Raw genomic sequence first — 15,938 nt, forward strand, 5'->3', positions numbered from 1 at the left:
CCTTTAGAATTTGAAAGAGAGTATTCCAGTCAACATTGTCAAAAGCTTTCTCTACAAATGCTAGAAACGTAGATTTGCCTTTCCTTAATCTTTCTTCTAAGATAAGTCGTAAGGTCAGTATTGCTTCACGTGTTCCAGTATTTCTACGGAATACAAACTGATCTTCCCCGAGGTCGGCTTCTACTAGCTTTTCCATTCTTCTGTAAGGAATTCGTGTTAGTATTTTGGAGCTGTGGCTTATTAGACTGATTGTTCGCTAATTTTCACATTTGTCAACACCTGCTTTCTTTGGGATTGGAATTATTATATTCTTCTTGAAGTCTGAGGGTATTTCGCCTGTTTCATACACCTTGCTCATCAGACGGTAGAGTTTTGTCATGACTGGCGCTTCCAATGGAATGTTGTCTACTCCGGGGGCCTTGTTTCGACTCAGGTCTTTCAGTGCTCTGTCAAACTCTTCACACAGTATCGTATCTCCCATTTCATCTTCATCTACATCCTCTTCAATTTCCATAATATTGTCCTCAAGTACATCGCCCTTGTATAGACCCTCTATATACTCCTTCCACCTTTCTGCTTTCCCTTCTTTGCTAGGAACTGGGTTTCCATCTGTGCTCTTTATGTTCATACAAGTGGTTCTCTTATCTTCAAACGTCTCTTTAATTTTCCTGTAGGCAGTATCTATCTTACCCCTAGTGAGATAAGCCTCTACATCGTTATATTTGTCCTCTAGCCGTCCCTGCTTAGCTATTTTGCACTTCCTGTCGATCTCATTTTTGAGACGTTTCTATTCATTTTTGCCTGCTTCATTTACTGCATTTTTATATTTTCTCCTTTCATCAATTAAATTCAATATTTCTTCTGTTACCCAAGGATTTCTAGTAGCCCTCGTCTTTTTACCGACTTGATCCTCCGCTGCCTTCACTACTTCATCCCTTAAAGCTACCCATTCTTCTTCTACCAACAGCCAAATGCTTCACAAAACATACAACGGAAAGTGCAGCCCAAGCAATAATAGCAAAACACGACATCAAAAACATCCGCCTACTAAATCTAGAAACAGCTATGAAATTATTCAACCCAAAAGTCTTGCCACTCATGGCCTACGGAATGGAGGTTATATGGGACTACCTGACAGAAAAAATCTAGAAACACCAGAAAAGGTATAATCGACTTATCTAAAAAGAGCACTAGGTCTCTCAAATACAACAAGATCTAGACTATAAATGACAATGCGGTCTCTAACCCAGAAGAATTTTATTGACATTGACAACGGCCGCGGAAGCCTACGGTTACATTTAAGATGTAGACTAGTGTACCTGCTAGGGAGAGAGACATTCCTAATTGAAGACATCACACGTCGATACGCTGAACGCAAGGGGAAACTACAGCCGTATCTTTTCCCGAGGGCATGCACCTTTACTGTATGGCATGGAAAGCTGCATCAAACCAGTCTCAGGACTGAAGACCATAACACAACAACAACAGCACTTCGATATATCATGCCACACACCAAGGTTTCCAGAAATCAACTGAAGATCATGAAGGATAAACGAGAAAAGGTATGGCCGGAGTTCTGTGGCATCGAAGCAATGACGAACCGCTCATGGACAGCACCAAAGTTCGAACTGCGACATTTCGTAACTAGATTTTCTGTTCGCAGCTTTCATCAGCTAATTTGCAAAAAGAAAAGTTACCACGACCTAACCACAACATGTGTGTGAACTGTGTAACGAAGCCTGTGAACGATATCACGTAGAACTGTGCAGCAAAAGAGTGAAATCTATAAACGAATATGCAAAAACGTGAAATGTTCAATGTTAAGCAAAGTAACTGTATATGGCTATTTGGCTGCAGTTTTATTAAATGAAAATAATGTCTTTATCGATGCAAATTACTTGGAATAAACAATGAGAATGTATGTCAATGCTATTCAGATGCTATAATAAGCAAGGTAATTAATTTGTAGGATGATTGTGAATTAATGACGGAGAATCCATTATTATTTTCACAACGAATGATTGGTCTACAGTAACATCCAACTTAGAGGAAATAATTGAGAGGTAACAGAAACAAGGTTCTTGTCGTTTTATCTACACAAACAAAGCTAGGATAATCTACATGAACAAAGGACATTGAAGAGAGTAAGGTAAGTCAACAGTGGTTTACATGACTTGATGAACTAACAACATACAAAGGAGACCAAAAAGAGAAAAGACATGAAGTCTTTTCCTGTGATCCACCGATGTTTTCCTCATTTCTAGAGTCCATAACAATACTGATTCCATGATTTAATTTGTGGTAACTAGGAGATATAGTACCCTTGTTACGTAAATCTATACGATCTTTTTTCTTTTCTTTATTTATGCAGAGAGGACCATCAAATGATGAGCGCAGAATATTGTTTGCAGGTTCCGGATTTCATAGGCCAGGCCTTTTCTTGGTCTGCAACATCTGAAATTCACATTCATCACAGGAATATTATGTAAACTGGAGGTGGCGGAGAGAGGAGGGGGGGGGGGAGAGGGTAGAGAAGGAAAGAAAAGGGAAGGGACTATGATGTCAACTGCATCGGGACTTTATGCAAAATTAGCAGTAACAACTGAAAACGAGTGGCGCACTGGGATTCGAATATGGGATCTCCTAATTAGTCGGCTGTTGCGTTAACCACCGAGCCATCCGCATACAGAGTTTATCGTGACTGCTCGGCGAGTCTCGTCATACCTGCCAGCTGACCCACACTCTCACCTGATGCCACCTGTCCGTATTCCCCGTCCATGTGCTCCATGCTCGCTACTTTGAGATTCCCGCAGGATGACGAAGACGACTGCACACCAGCCCTGAAGGCGGTGGATGCTGTGCGCTTGTCGAGGCATCGTAGGAATACCTCAAACACATAATGTCAGGTCAATCTTTCTGGTATTACACCCAAACAGTCATAAGCCATTTTACCTTTTCTCCATTTTAGGCAGTTTTCTTACTCCTAATCAGTTTCTTCTGAAGCTAGCTCCAGTGGGTTCCAAAGCATCCACAAGTTTACTTTTTCTTTCGATGGTGGCAAGCAATGAGTCTACTTACATTCGTGAATGCCCAGACTTTTAAAAGTGTTGGTTGATGTTTAGAATGTCCAGTATATCTGCTACATGCAACCACACAGCGCTCATGTTGCCATTCCTGTCTGCCCCCACATGTACCAGGTAACAAGGTTATCAGTTTTTCGAGGGCATGATTTTTCAATGATTTGAACACACATGAAGTCACCTCTATGGAACCGCTTTTCCGCTGTTGACTTGTCTCATGTGCAGCAATCAGTTTCGTATGTTCCCCTACATTACGAATGTTGAGATCGTACACGTAGAATCTTCTTTTATACAATATTGCTCTTTGCTCTTTCACACAACACGAGAAGATGATTATGTCGTCAAGACATCTACAGCGTAAGGGGGAGCAGGACAGGAGCCCATCAATGAACCGCTGGGAAATCTGCGTTGCGTTTTGGAACATGTAGGGCGTAAAGATATAATCAGGCAATCCGAACGGAGTTGTAATTGCAGTCTTTTGATGTCGTTGGGGTGCATCAGTATTCGTGTGTAGGTATGTTGGCAACAGATCAAGCAGAAAATTGAAGTGCCTGCGAGTGCGTTCGTAAAGTCCAATATGTTGCGAATGGAGTAGTTGTCATGCACTTTTTGAGAACTGCAGACTCTGTAATCGCTCCACAGTCTGGTAGAGCAGTCTTTCTTAGGGGCGGGCTTGATTATGGAGAACGAGGGATTATTTTGAAGGGCAGATAATTCTTGTTTGAAGGAGTTTATTAACTACGGCTTTGGCTGCTGGGGCTAACCATCATGGATTTTTAGCTGTGGGGGACATTTGAAATATTTGGTGTATGAAAGCCCCATTAATGATGTAGAAACCCGCGTCATCAATGCCTGCCAGGGCATCTGTTACCGTCCTGGTGATTTCAGAGACTACGAGATTCCCTAAGACGTCGGACAGAAACGTGACTTACTAAGAATGGATACCATACCAACCTCCTTCTTTAGTGACGTATGACAAGTGTAGGGCGTATGTAATATCAAGTAGATTACATTAGGAACGCACAGAAACAGAGTAATGTGTTTACTCATTTGTTTACTACATTCTGTGGGTCGTTTGTCACAACAAAGAGGTTTCAGTAGCAGAGATGTGTTTCATAGCAGTGAAGATTAAAAAGTACTCGTAGCTTTTCAGTTATGCATTATACTGACCAAGTTTAACTGTTTATTGTTCTTTTTTTGGTCCATACTATAACCTCTCCATACTATGAGCTCTCCGTACTATGAGCTCGCCGTACTATGACCTCTAAAAATATAGAATACTTTTTTCAACAGCTTGTGTATATGATTGTTAGATATAGCTGTGCTACAAGGTTGTTCGTCGACGATGGTGTAGCCTACGGGTCAGTATTTTCAGAGAACGACCTTCAGGAAATGCAGAAACACATTGATAAAATTTACACTGTATTTAATCAATGGGGTATTTTACGTACGGATTTTTGTAAGATAACGACAGTAATAAAGAGGCACAAACATTAACCGTCCGATAAAAAGTTTAGAAATTTACACCTCGAGAACACAACATCGTATAAGTATTCAGAAATAGCACTAAAAACCAATATGAAATGATTTAAGAGAAATACAGACCTAAGTCGCAACAGCACACTGAATTAATGTCATTGGTGACAAGTGAAAATTTGTAAAGAACCAGAACTCGAATCCGGGTTTCCGACTTTACATCAGCGGTCACCTTAGCCGCTTCCGCTGTCCAGACACACTTCCATTCTAATCCAAATTTTCAACTTGTTGCATACTATACGTCTACCATCCGCCGTCCATTAACCTCATTGCTCACCGCTTTTACCCGATTCCCGCAAGATATTCGGACATAATGTGCGTCTAGAATGAAGTTATCATTATCATAAAGCTGCATACGAGGGGCGGTCAAAGACTTTATAGCCTGAGATAGTAACCGTAATGTCTCGCACAAACACCACCACCTACGTCTATGGTGACCCTTTTGGGTATGCAAGTCAAATTTCGCGACTTCATCTTCCTTGGTTTTGGCGCCAGGATCCATCGTTAACCGTAGGGTAAGCAAAATGGCGAATATCGAGTGAATCAAGAACCGTGCTGTGATTGAATAGGTTCATTTTAAGGAAATTGCGGAGGGCACGCGGAATACACTGAAGGACAGTGTTCCGTCTTTGCAACAGTGAAAAACTGAGTGCCCGACTTCAAACGAGGAAGAACGAGTGTGGAAGATGCGAAGATGGAGTGAGGAGCGGAAGGCCTGTCACTGTTGCCACTGATGAAACAGTGAGTGGCATTCACGATACGATTTTCAAGGATCGTCGAACAACGTTGCAGCAAATTGAAACCAATTTTGGAATCCCCCATAGGAGTGCTCATGACATTGTTGTGGATGCTTTGGAAATGAGGAAAGCTTCATGTCTGTTGGCCATAAAAAAACTTGAAAATGCAGATCAGAGACTGTAGCGTGTGCAGTGTTGTGAAGAAGTCGTCCCCCAATCTCAAGCAGATAAAGACGGCTTTCTTGCAAGGTAGGTGACAATGGATGGAACATGGGTTCACCACTTCAAAATGGTTCAAATGGCTCTGAGCGCTATGGGACATAACATCTCAGGTCATCAGTACCCTAGAACGTAGAACTAATGAACCCTAACTAACCTAAGGACATCACGCACATCCATGCCAGAGGCAGGATTCGAACCTGCGACCGTAGCGGTGGCGCGTTTTCAGACTGAAGCGCCTAGAACCGCTCGGCCATCATCACTTCGATCCTGAGACAAAACAAGAGGCACAACAATGGAAACCTCCTTCATCTCTTATCCTAAAAAAGCCAAAATCAGCCGGTAAGGTGATGGCATCGGTCTTCTGGGATGCAGAAGGGGTAATTATGGTGGATTACTCGCAAGAGGGCGTAACTATCAATACATCGTACTACTGCTGCCTCCTGCGCCGCTTGAGAGAAGAGATAGAGAAAGAAATGCACGTAAAATTACCGCGCGAATTTCTTTTGCATCAGGACAACGCACGGGCGCGCAAAGACTTGGCACACAGATACTGCGTGATTGTGGCTTCGAACTGTTACGTCACCCGCCATATTCTCCACATCTGGCTCCATCAGCCTTCTTTTCACAAACATAAAAAAAGACCTCAAAGGACGACGATTTTACAATGCTGGTGCAGTGATTTATGCTGTGAGCCCTTGGTTTGACTCGAAATCAAAGTCCTTTTATTTGAATAGTTTGCAGAAGTTATCTGAGCGTGCCCGCAAGGGCATTAGTGTGCTCGTGTTTTATATTGAAAAATAAATTGGTATTATGAAATTTCTGTCATTCTTTATTTGTTAGGCTAGAAACTTTTCGAGCCCACTGGTGCATATACGTATGGTGTCTGTTCTGTGGGAAATGTCCAACAAGACAGACATCATTTTTGATACAGCGGCTTTATACACATGCATGATTCAAGAGAAATACAGATGTCCGCCACTGCTGGTGACAAGTGAAAATTTGTGCCCGACCGGGACTCAAACCCTTACACGAGCGATCGCCTTAACCGCTTTGGCTATCTGAACACGCTTCCCTTACAATATGAAAGGGGACCATTTAGAAAAAATCGGGGAAGTAGAGTCGCATAATCAGGTTTGCTGGAACGACTCATTGTGTGTTGCTCTTCTGTAAAGAAAACTGCATACAAGACGCTAGGGGAACCGAAACTAAGTATTTATAGTCCTTTTTAAGTAAGCGTGATAATAGACATCATATGAATTCAGAGACTTCTTCTAGGGTTGCAACAGGACAGGCTGTGTATTACATACGATAGTCTAGGAGAAATTCTTAGGGAATTTAAATAGGAGCCCTAGGGAGAAAGAGACGCAATTCCCCAGAAACCTAGCTGGATAAATATAGAAAACATGAACTCGAAGAAGGATGTACGAACATAACGCTTCCACCATGTAGTAGCTTCCGTAGGGATCAAGAGTATCAGATAAAAGAGATTAGTACGCTCTCACAGGCAACAGCAGTTTTTCCCTCGTTCAATAGCTAAATGGCACGCTGTAGTAAATCGAAGTACCCTCTGAATGCAAAAAAGAGTTGTTTGCAGAAATATATAGGTCGAGTTGCCTAACTTTATACTTGAAATTAATTTTGACCTGTTAAAGACATTTGTAATCCGTTCTGAGCTTGACAAATACTGACCAGGGCTTCATGAAACAAGCAGCAGTGCATACACACTACCATGTTAACAGCCGAGATACAAGCATCAACCGAGTTTTTGTAAAGCGAAACTTTGCTGCTTTTCCTGTCACAGTAGGAAGTCTCGATGAGACGAATTCAAATTCTTTTGTAGATCTAACATTAAACCATGGAATGAAAGTAAGCTAGCCCCCAAACTTAGAGACGAAACTAAGTTGGCTTGCCGAGTCACTGCCAAGTAGCATAGGTGGATGAACTTGGACCAGACGTAGAATGAATTGCTACAGTACTGTACACAAGGTACATGAAAGAAATACGCAATAAGACGAACAGAAATGTCATTTTTATTCTAAAGCATGAATTACACTGCACTCACCGCGATGTAGTAAGGTCTTCTGGAACCTTCAATTCAAAAATAGTCATTTCTGATAATTTTCTTCACAGGTACACCAAAATAAAGAAAAAAACTCACTTTCCACATAACTTTTACGTGTCCATCCGTTGCCGTTGTAGATCAAATCGAAAACTGGTTACTGAGCACTGTAATCCTCACCCATTACTTTGAAAGCAACTGTCTGCCTGAATAATTCAACAACTGGAAACACTTCTCTTTTCATAGCGTGTAGGCTTTCACGGCCGGCATCGTCAGTAGTTAAAACTTCCGGGCTGAGAGGCCGTGGTCGAACAGTAGAACTTCTTCTCCCTGACGTTTCGTTGCCAGCTGCGGACAACATCTTCCGAGGCGAGTCTACGACTGGCTACCAAGCCGCGGAGGTCCTGTATATATAGAGCGGGTAGAGGGCACCACCACTCGTCACGTGATGTCAACAGTAAAACTATCTCTGACTGGCGTCATTACTCTCGATCGAAGGTAATCGATTGTCACATCTTTGATGCAAGGTTGATCGCCATATTTTATCTAACTTCAAACCTTCTTCTTTCTTGTTAAAATTATTGTGGTGTTTAAAAATCTCTATCGCCTCTCTATACATACGTGCATGATAATGCGATGTCTTAGCTAGCACGCTTGTCTCGCTAAATTTTATCTCATGGTCTCCATCTTCGAAAACATGTTCTGCTACAGCTGACTTATCCGTGTGTCCCAATCGGCAGTTCCTCTTGTGTTCAGTCAGGCGAATATTGATACTTCTTTTAGTTGTTCCAATGTAAACTTTCCCACAACTACACGGAATTTTGTAAACACCCGGAGTAGCTAAAGGGTGTCGTGCATCCTTCGCCGATCTTAAACATTCACTAATCTTCTTAGTTGGTCTGTAGATTGTTTCAATTCTAAACTTGGCTAGCACTTTTCCGATACGGTCCGTAATATTATGGATGTAAGGAAGAAAAACTTCCCCTGCTGAAGGTTGTTGTTTTTGCATGTTTTCGGACATTTTCTTTCTAGGGTGGAGTGCACGATCTATCTCCTTATCAGTATATCCATTTTTCCGAAAAACTGTCCGCAAATGATTTAGTTCCTCTTGTAAATACGCTGGCTCACAAATTCTATTGGCCCTGTCCACCAGTGTTTTGATGACACCTCTCTTCTGCCTGGGATGATGATTTGAACTCTTATGAAGATAACGGTCGGAATGCGTATCTTTTCTGTATACTTTGTGACCAAGAGTACCATCTGCTCGTTTAATTACTGAAACGTCCAGAAAATTAATCTGTCCATTACTCTCTCTCTCCATGGTAAATTGAATTTTTGAATTACTGCTGTTCAAATGCTTCAGAAATTCGTTCAGTTGCTCTTTTCCGTGATTCCATATCACAAAAGTATCGTCCACATACCGATACCACTTCAAAGGACTTTTTCTGGCTGACTGAAGTGCCTGTTGCTCAAAAAATTCCATAAAAATATTAGCAGCGACTGGACTTAGGGGGCTACCCACAGCCACTCCATCAATTTGTTCATAGAACTCATTATTATACTGGAAATAAGTCGTAGATAGGCAGTGCCGGAACAAGGCTACTATATCAGTAGGAAATATGTCAGATATGTAAGCCAGAGTTTCGCTCACCGGAACCATAGTAAACAAAGATACAACATCAAAGCTAACAAGGATATCACTGGGGCTTATAGTAATCCCCTTCAGTTTTTCGATGAAGTGCATGGAGTTCTTAATATGATGATCAGTCTTTCCGATAAACGGTTGTAGCAACGAGGCAAGATATCTAGCCAACTCCTGAGTAGGGGATCCTATAGCACTCAAAATCGGCCTAAGAGGGACATTTGGTTTATGTACCTTAGGTAACCCATATAATCTAGGAGGGAATGCTTCCGTTTTACAAAGATCTTTTTTATCTGCTGCAGGAATAGAAGACTTTTTTATTAGTTGGTTAGTAGCTGTCAACACTTTTGTTGTAGGATCTTTGTTCAGCTTCCTGTAAATGGTAGGATCCAAAAGATCGTCGATCTTCCTGTGGTAATCCTCACTCTTCATCAACACTGTAGCGTTTCCCTTGTCAGCGGAAAGTACAATAATACTCCTGTCATCATTAATCTCCCGTAATGCCTTCTTTTCTCCTTGGGACAAGTTACTGCTAGGTGGCTTAGCTTTACGTAATATCCTTGCTGTCTCCATCCTAACTTCATCCGCAGTGTGTGATGGTAACAACCGAATCCCCGCCTCTATATTAGCTACAATATCTTCCGTTGGAACCTTCATTGGAGTAATTGCAAAGTTTCCTCCTTTCGAGAGAACAGAAATTTCATCCCTCGATAATTCTTTTCCGGACAAATTTACAACCGTTCGGGAGTTGTCTATTACCGGCGTTTCCTGTCTATTCCTCTGTAGATTATCAAACTTTTTCTTCTGCCTATTAGAGGAAACTTCTGCAGTACGTTCCATAGATCTAAATGTTAGCCCATCCACCTTATTCCAGTCACAAACTTGCATCGTATTACTAATAAATAGATGTAGATTTAATAATTGACTGTTGGTTACCGCTAGTCCCCGACGTGTTTGATGGATCCGTTCTCGTAGAAATGCCAGTTCCATGCGTGCATAAATACGGGTAGCTTGCGCTGAGTGGAACAATCTTCTCACCTTCAGAAACTTCGGAACTGTACCGGTGTCACGGCAACGTAGCAAGAAAGTGAGCGAACACAGCTGCTGAGCCTTCTTCTTGCGTAGACTCTCCAATCGTCGTACCATAACCGACATGTCCTCCCCGTATCAATATTCGCCTGACTGAACACAAGAGGAACTGCCGATTGGGACACACGGATAAGTCAGCTGTAGCAGAACATGTTTTCGAAGACGGAGACCATGAGATAAAATTTAGCGAGACAAGCGTGCTAGCTAAGACATCGCATTATCATGCACGTATGTATAGAGAGGCGATAGAGATTTTTAAACACCACAATAATTTTAACAAGAAAGAAGAAGGTTTGAAGTTAGATAAAATATGGCGATCAACCTTGCATCAAAGATGTGACAATCGATTACCTTCGATCGAGAGTAATGACGCCAGTCAGAGATAGTTTTACTGTTGACATCACGTGACGAGTGGTGGTGCCCTCTACCCGCTCTATATATACAGGACCTCCGCGGCTTGGTAGCCAGTCGTAGACTCGCCTCGGAAGATGTTGTCCGCAGCTGGCAACGAAACGTCAGGGAGAAGAAGTTCTACTGTTCGACCACGGCCTCTCAGCCCGGAAGTTTTAACTACTGACTTCTCTTTTCCATCAACACACATAACATTTCTACATCTACATCCGTACTCCGCAAGCCACCTGACGGTGTGTGGCGGAGGGTACCCTGAGTACCTCTATCGGTTCTCCCTTCTATTCCAGTCTCGTATTGTACGTGGAAAGAAGGATTGTCGGTATGCTTCTGTGTGGGCTCTAATCTCTCTGATTTTATCCTCATGGTCTCTTCGCGAGATATACGTAGGAGGGAGCAATATACTGCTTGACTCTTCGGTGAAGGTATGTTCTCGAAACTTCAACAAAAGCCCGTACCGAGCTACTGAGCGTCTCTCCTGCAGAGTCTTCCACTGGAGTTTATCTATCATCTCCGTAACGCTTTCGCAATTACTAAATGATCCTGTAACGAAGCGCGCTGCTCTCCGTTGGATCTTCTCTATCTCTTCTATCAACCCTACCTGGTGCGGATCCCACACTGCTGAGCAGTATTCAAGCATTGGGCGAACAAGCGTACTGTAACCTACTTCCTTTGTTGTCGGATTGCATTTCCTTAGGATTCTTCCAATGAATCTCAGTCTGGCATCTGCTTTACCGACGATCAACTTTATATGATCATTCCACTTTAAATCACTCCTAATGCGTACTCCCAGATAATTTATGGAATTAACTGCTTCCAGTTGCTGACCTGCTATTTTGTAGCTAAATGATAAGGGACCTATCTTTCTATGTATTCGCATCACATTACACTTCGCTACATTGAGATTCAATTGCCATTCCGTGCACCATGCGTCAATTCGCTGCAGATCCTCCTGCATTTCAGTACAATTTTCCATTGTTGCAACCTCTCGATACACCACAGCATCATCTGCAAAAAGCCTCAGTGAACTTCCGATGTCATCCACCAGGTCATTTATGTATATTGTGAATAGCAACGGTCCTATGACACTCCCCTGCGGCACACCTGAAATCACTCTTACTTCGGAAGACTTCTCTCCATTGAGAATGACGTGCTGCGTTCTGTTATCTAGGAACTCCTCAATCCAATCACACAATTGATCTGATAGTCCGTATGCTCTTACTTTGTTCATTAAACGACTATGGGGAACTGTGTCAAACGCCTTGCGGAAGTCAAGAAACACGGCATCTACCTGTGAACCCGTGTCTAAGGCCCTCTGAGTCTCGTGGACGAATAGCGCGAGCTGGGTTTCACATGATCGTCTTTTTCGAAACCCATGCTGATTCCTACAGAGTAGATTTCTAGTCTCCAGAAAAGACATTATACTCGAACATAATACGTGTTCCAAAATTCTACAACTGATCGACGTTAGAGATATAGGTCTATAGTTCTGCACATCTGTTCGACGTCCCTTCTTGAGAACGGGGATGACCTGTGCCCTTTTCCAATCCTTTGGAACGCTTCGCTCTTCTAGAGACCTACGGTACACCGCTGCAAGAAGGGGGGCAAGTTCCTTCGCGTACTCTGTGTAAAATCGAACTGGTATCCCATCAGGACCAGCGGCCTTTCCTCTTTTGAGCGATTTTAATTGTTTCTCTATCCCTCTGTCGTCTACTTCGATATCTACCATTTTGTCAACTGTGCGACAATCTAGAGAAGGAAGCACAGTGCAGTCTTCCTCTGTGAAACAGCTTTGGAAGAAGACATTTAGTAATTCGGCCTTTAGTCTGTCATCCTCTGTTTCAGTACCATTTTGGTCACAGAGTGTCTGGACATTTTGTTTTGATCCACCTACCGCTTTGACATAGGACCAAAATTTCTTAGGATTTTCTGCCAAGTCAGTACATAGAACGTTACTTTCGAATTCATTGAAAGCCTCCCGCATAGCCCTCCTCACACTACATTTCGCTTCGCGTAATTTTTGTTTGTCTGCAAGGCTTTGGCTATGTTTATGTTTGCTGTGAAGTTCCCTTTGCTTCCGCAGCAGTTTTCTAACTCGGTTGTTGTACCACGGTGGCTCTTTTCCATCTCTTACGATCTTGCTTGGCACATACTCATCTAACGCATATTGTACGATGGTTTTGAACTTTGTCCACTGATCCTCAACACTATCTGCACTTGAGACAAAACTTTTGTGTTGAGCCGTCAGGTACTCTGTAATCTGCTTTTTGTCACTTTTGCTAAACAGAAAAATCTTCCTACCTTTTTTAATATTTCTATTTACGGCTGAAATCATCGACGCAGTAACCCCTTTATGATCGCTGATTCCCTGTTCTGCATTAACTGATTCAAATAGTTCGGGTCTGTTTGTCACCAGAAGGTCTAATATATTATCGCCACGAGTCGGTTTTCTGTTTAACTGCTCAAGGTAGTTTTCAGATAAAGCACTTAAAAATATTTCACTGGATTCTTTGTCCCTGCCACCCGTTATGAACGTTTGAGTCTCCCAGTCTATATCCGGCAAATTAAAATCTCCACCCAGAACTATAACATGGTGGGGAAATCTACTCGAAATATTTTCCAAATTATTCTTCAGGTGCTGAGCCACAACAGCTGCTGAGCCCGGGGGCCTATAGAGACATCCAATTACCATGTCTGAGCCTGCTTTAACCGTGACCTTCACCCAAATCATTTCACAATTCGAATCTCCGTCAATTTCCTTCGATACTATTGCACTTCTTATCGCTATAAACACGCCTCCCCCTTCACTGTCCAGCCTATCTCTGCGGTATACATTCCAATCAGAGTTTAGGATTTCAGTACTGTTTACGTCTGGTTTCAGCCAACTTTCTGTTCCTAGTACTATATGGGCGTTGTGACCGTTTATTAATGAGAGCAGTTCTGGGACCTTTCTATAGACGCTTCTGCAGTTTACTATTAGCACATTAATATTGTTATTCCTTGTTGCATTTTGCCTACTCCTGCCTTGCCGCGTCTCAGGAGGCGTCTTGTCGGGCCTAGGGAAGGAATTCTCTAACCTAAAAAAACCCCATGTGCACTCCACACGTACTCCGCTACCCTCGTAGCCGCTTCCGGCGTGTAGTGCACGCCTGACCTATTCAGGGGGACCCTACATTTCTCCACCCGATAGCGGAGGTCGATTTATTTGCACCCCAGCTCTCCGCAGTTTCACCCCAGACATAGAGCTCCCAAGTTTCAACAGGCCTCCTGTCTTTCTGCTGGCATCAGAAATGGAAAAACCAACAAAGATAGCGAATGTAGGCATTTGATAACAATGCAGCCATTTGCGTGATAATATAAAATGAACATGTGGCTGGTAAAAACAATAAAAGTTTATTGTTGATGTAAAATTCTTCTTTGGAACATTGTCTAGTTCGATGATCTCGCTTCCTACGACAGAGGTGGGTAACTGCTTTCATATACTCGTATGTACGGCGAAATGTAATTAAGAAGCAGGAACTGTTATTTTCACTTCAGTTTGTTAATTTACGTCGATTCTTTCATTTCGTAACATCAGCGAAATACTTTGCATAATTCTAAGAAAACATTTACAAAAGCAACATTCAATACTGCTTATCATAACTGTACAAGACCAGACGCCAAAGTTCGACCAACTACGCCATCACACAACTACAACTGACTCACAACTGCTTGCAACTCCATAACAGACTGTTCTGTAGAGATACAAAAAATCAATAACAAAGACACCCCAGCTTTCGGTTCACAGACAATTGACGTAAGCAAGGTATAAAAGGCCGAGTCCACTGCTGGTGCTGTAGTCTGTACTAAAGTGATCCACGTGGAAAAGTTTCCGACGTGATTACGACTTCAAGACAGCAATTGACGGAATAGTAGTGGCAGGTAGATACGTGGGACATTCCATTTCGAAAATGGTTATGGAATTTTATATTCCGAGACCCACAGTGTCGAGAGTGCGCTAGGGCATTCGAACATTACCTCTCACCACGGACAAATCAGTGGCTGATGGCCTTAACTCATCCACCGAGAGCAGCCGCGTTTGTGTGTTGTCAGCTCTAACCGGCAAGCAACACTGACGAAAACAACCGCAGAAATTAAGGTGGGACACACGACGAACGTATCTCTTAGGGCAGTGCGGCGATATTTGGCCTTAATGGGCTACGGCAGCAGACGACCGACATGAGAGCCTTCGCTAACAGCACGACATCGCCTGCTGCGCCTCTCCTACCCACGTGAACATATCGGTTCGACCCTAGACGACCGGAAAACCGTGCCATTGTCAGACGAGTCGTGATGCCAGTTGGAATGACAGAATGGTAGGCTCCGAATACGGAGCAGATCCTGGAAGCCACGGACCCAGGTTGTCAACAAGACGCTGTGTAAACTGGTGCTGGACTTAGATGGTGTGTGCTCCGTTTACATGGAATGGAATGGGCCCTCTGGTGCGGCTGAACTGATCACTGACTAGAATGTTCTGCGACGTGGAGACAATGTGGATCCATTCATTGACTTCATGTTCCCAAAAATCATTGCCATGTAAAAGGGCTCACAATTGTTCGTGTTTGGTTTCTAAGAACAATCTGGACAGTTCGAGCGAATGATTTGACCACACAATACCCCGCACCGGCAACACATTAACATTTATGGACGTCTGTCCCGTTTAGCTATTGAACGAGGGAAAAATCAATGTCTAGTCGCCTGTGAGAGCGCCTTAATTTGTTTTATCTGATACTCTTGATCCCTGCGGGAGCTACAGAATGGTAGTAGCCTTGTGTTCGTGCATCCTTCTTCAAATAAAGGTTTTCTATATTTATCGAACTATGTTTACGGGGAATTACGTCTCTTTCTTCCTAGGGTTCGTATTTAAGTTCCCGGAGAATTTCCCTCGCACTGTCGTATGTCATACACAACCTATCTTGTTACAACGCTAGCAGATGTATCTGAATTTGTATGATGCCTATTATCACGCTTACTTAATAAGGGCTATAAACTTTAATACTAGCTTCTTGTATGCTGTTTCCTTTACAGATGATCTACATTTACACTGAATCCTCCCAACAAACCTAATTATGCCTCTCTACTTCCCTAATATTTTTATACATCCTCTTCTTTTACATTGTAAGGGA

Source organism: Schistocerca gregaria, chromosome 2, assembly GCF_023897955.1.
Source record: "Schistocerca gregaria isolate iqSchGreg1 chromosome 2, iqSchGreg1.2, whole genome shotgun sequence".
In the NCBI taxonomy this organism is placed as follows: domain Eukaryota; kingdom Metazoa; phylum Arthropoda; class Insecta; order Orthoptera; family Acrididae; genus Schistocerca; species Schistocerca gregaria.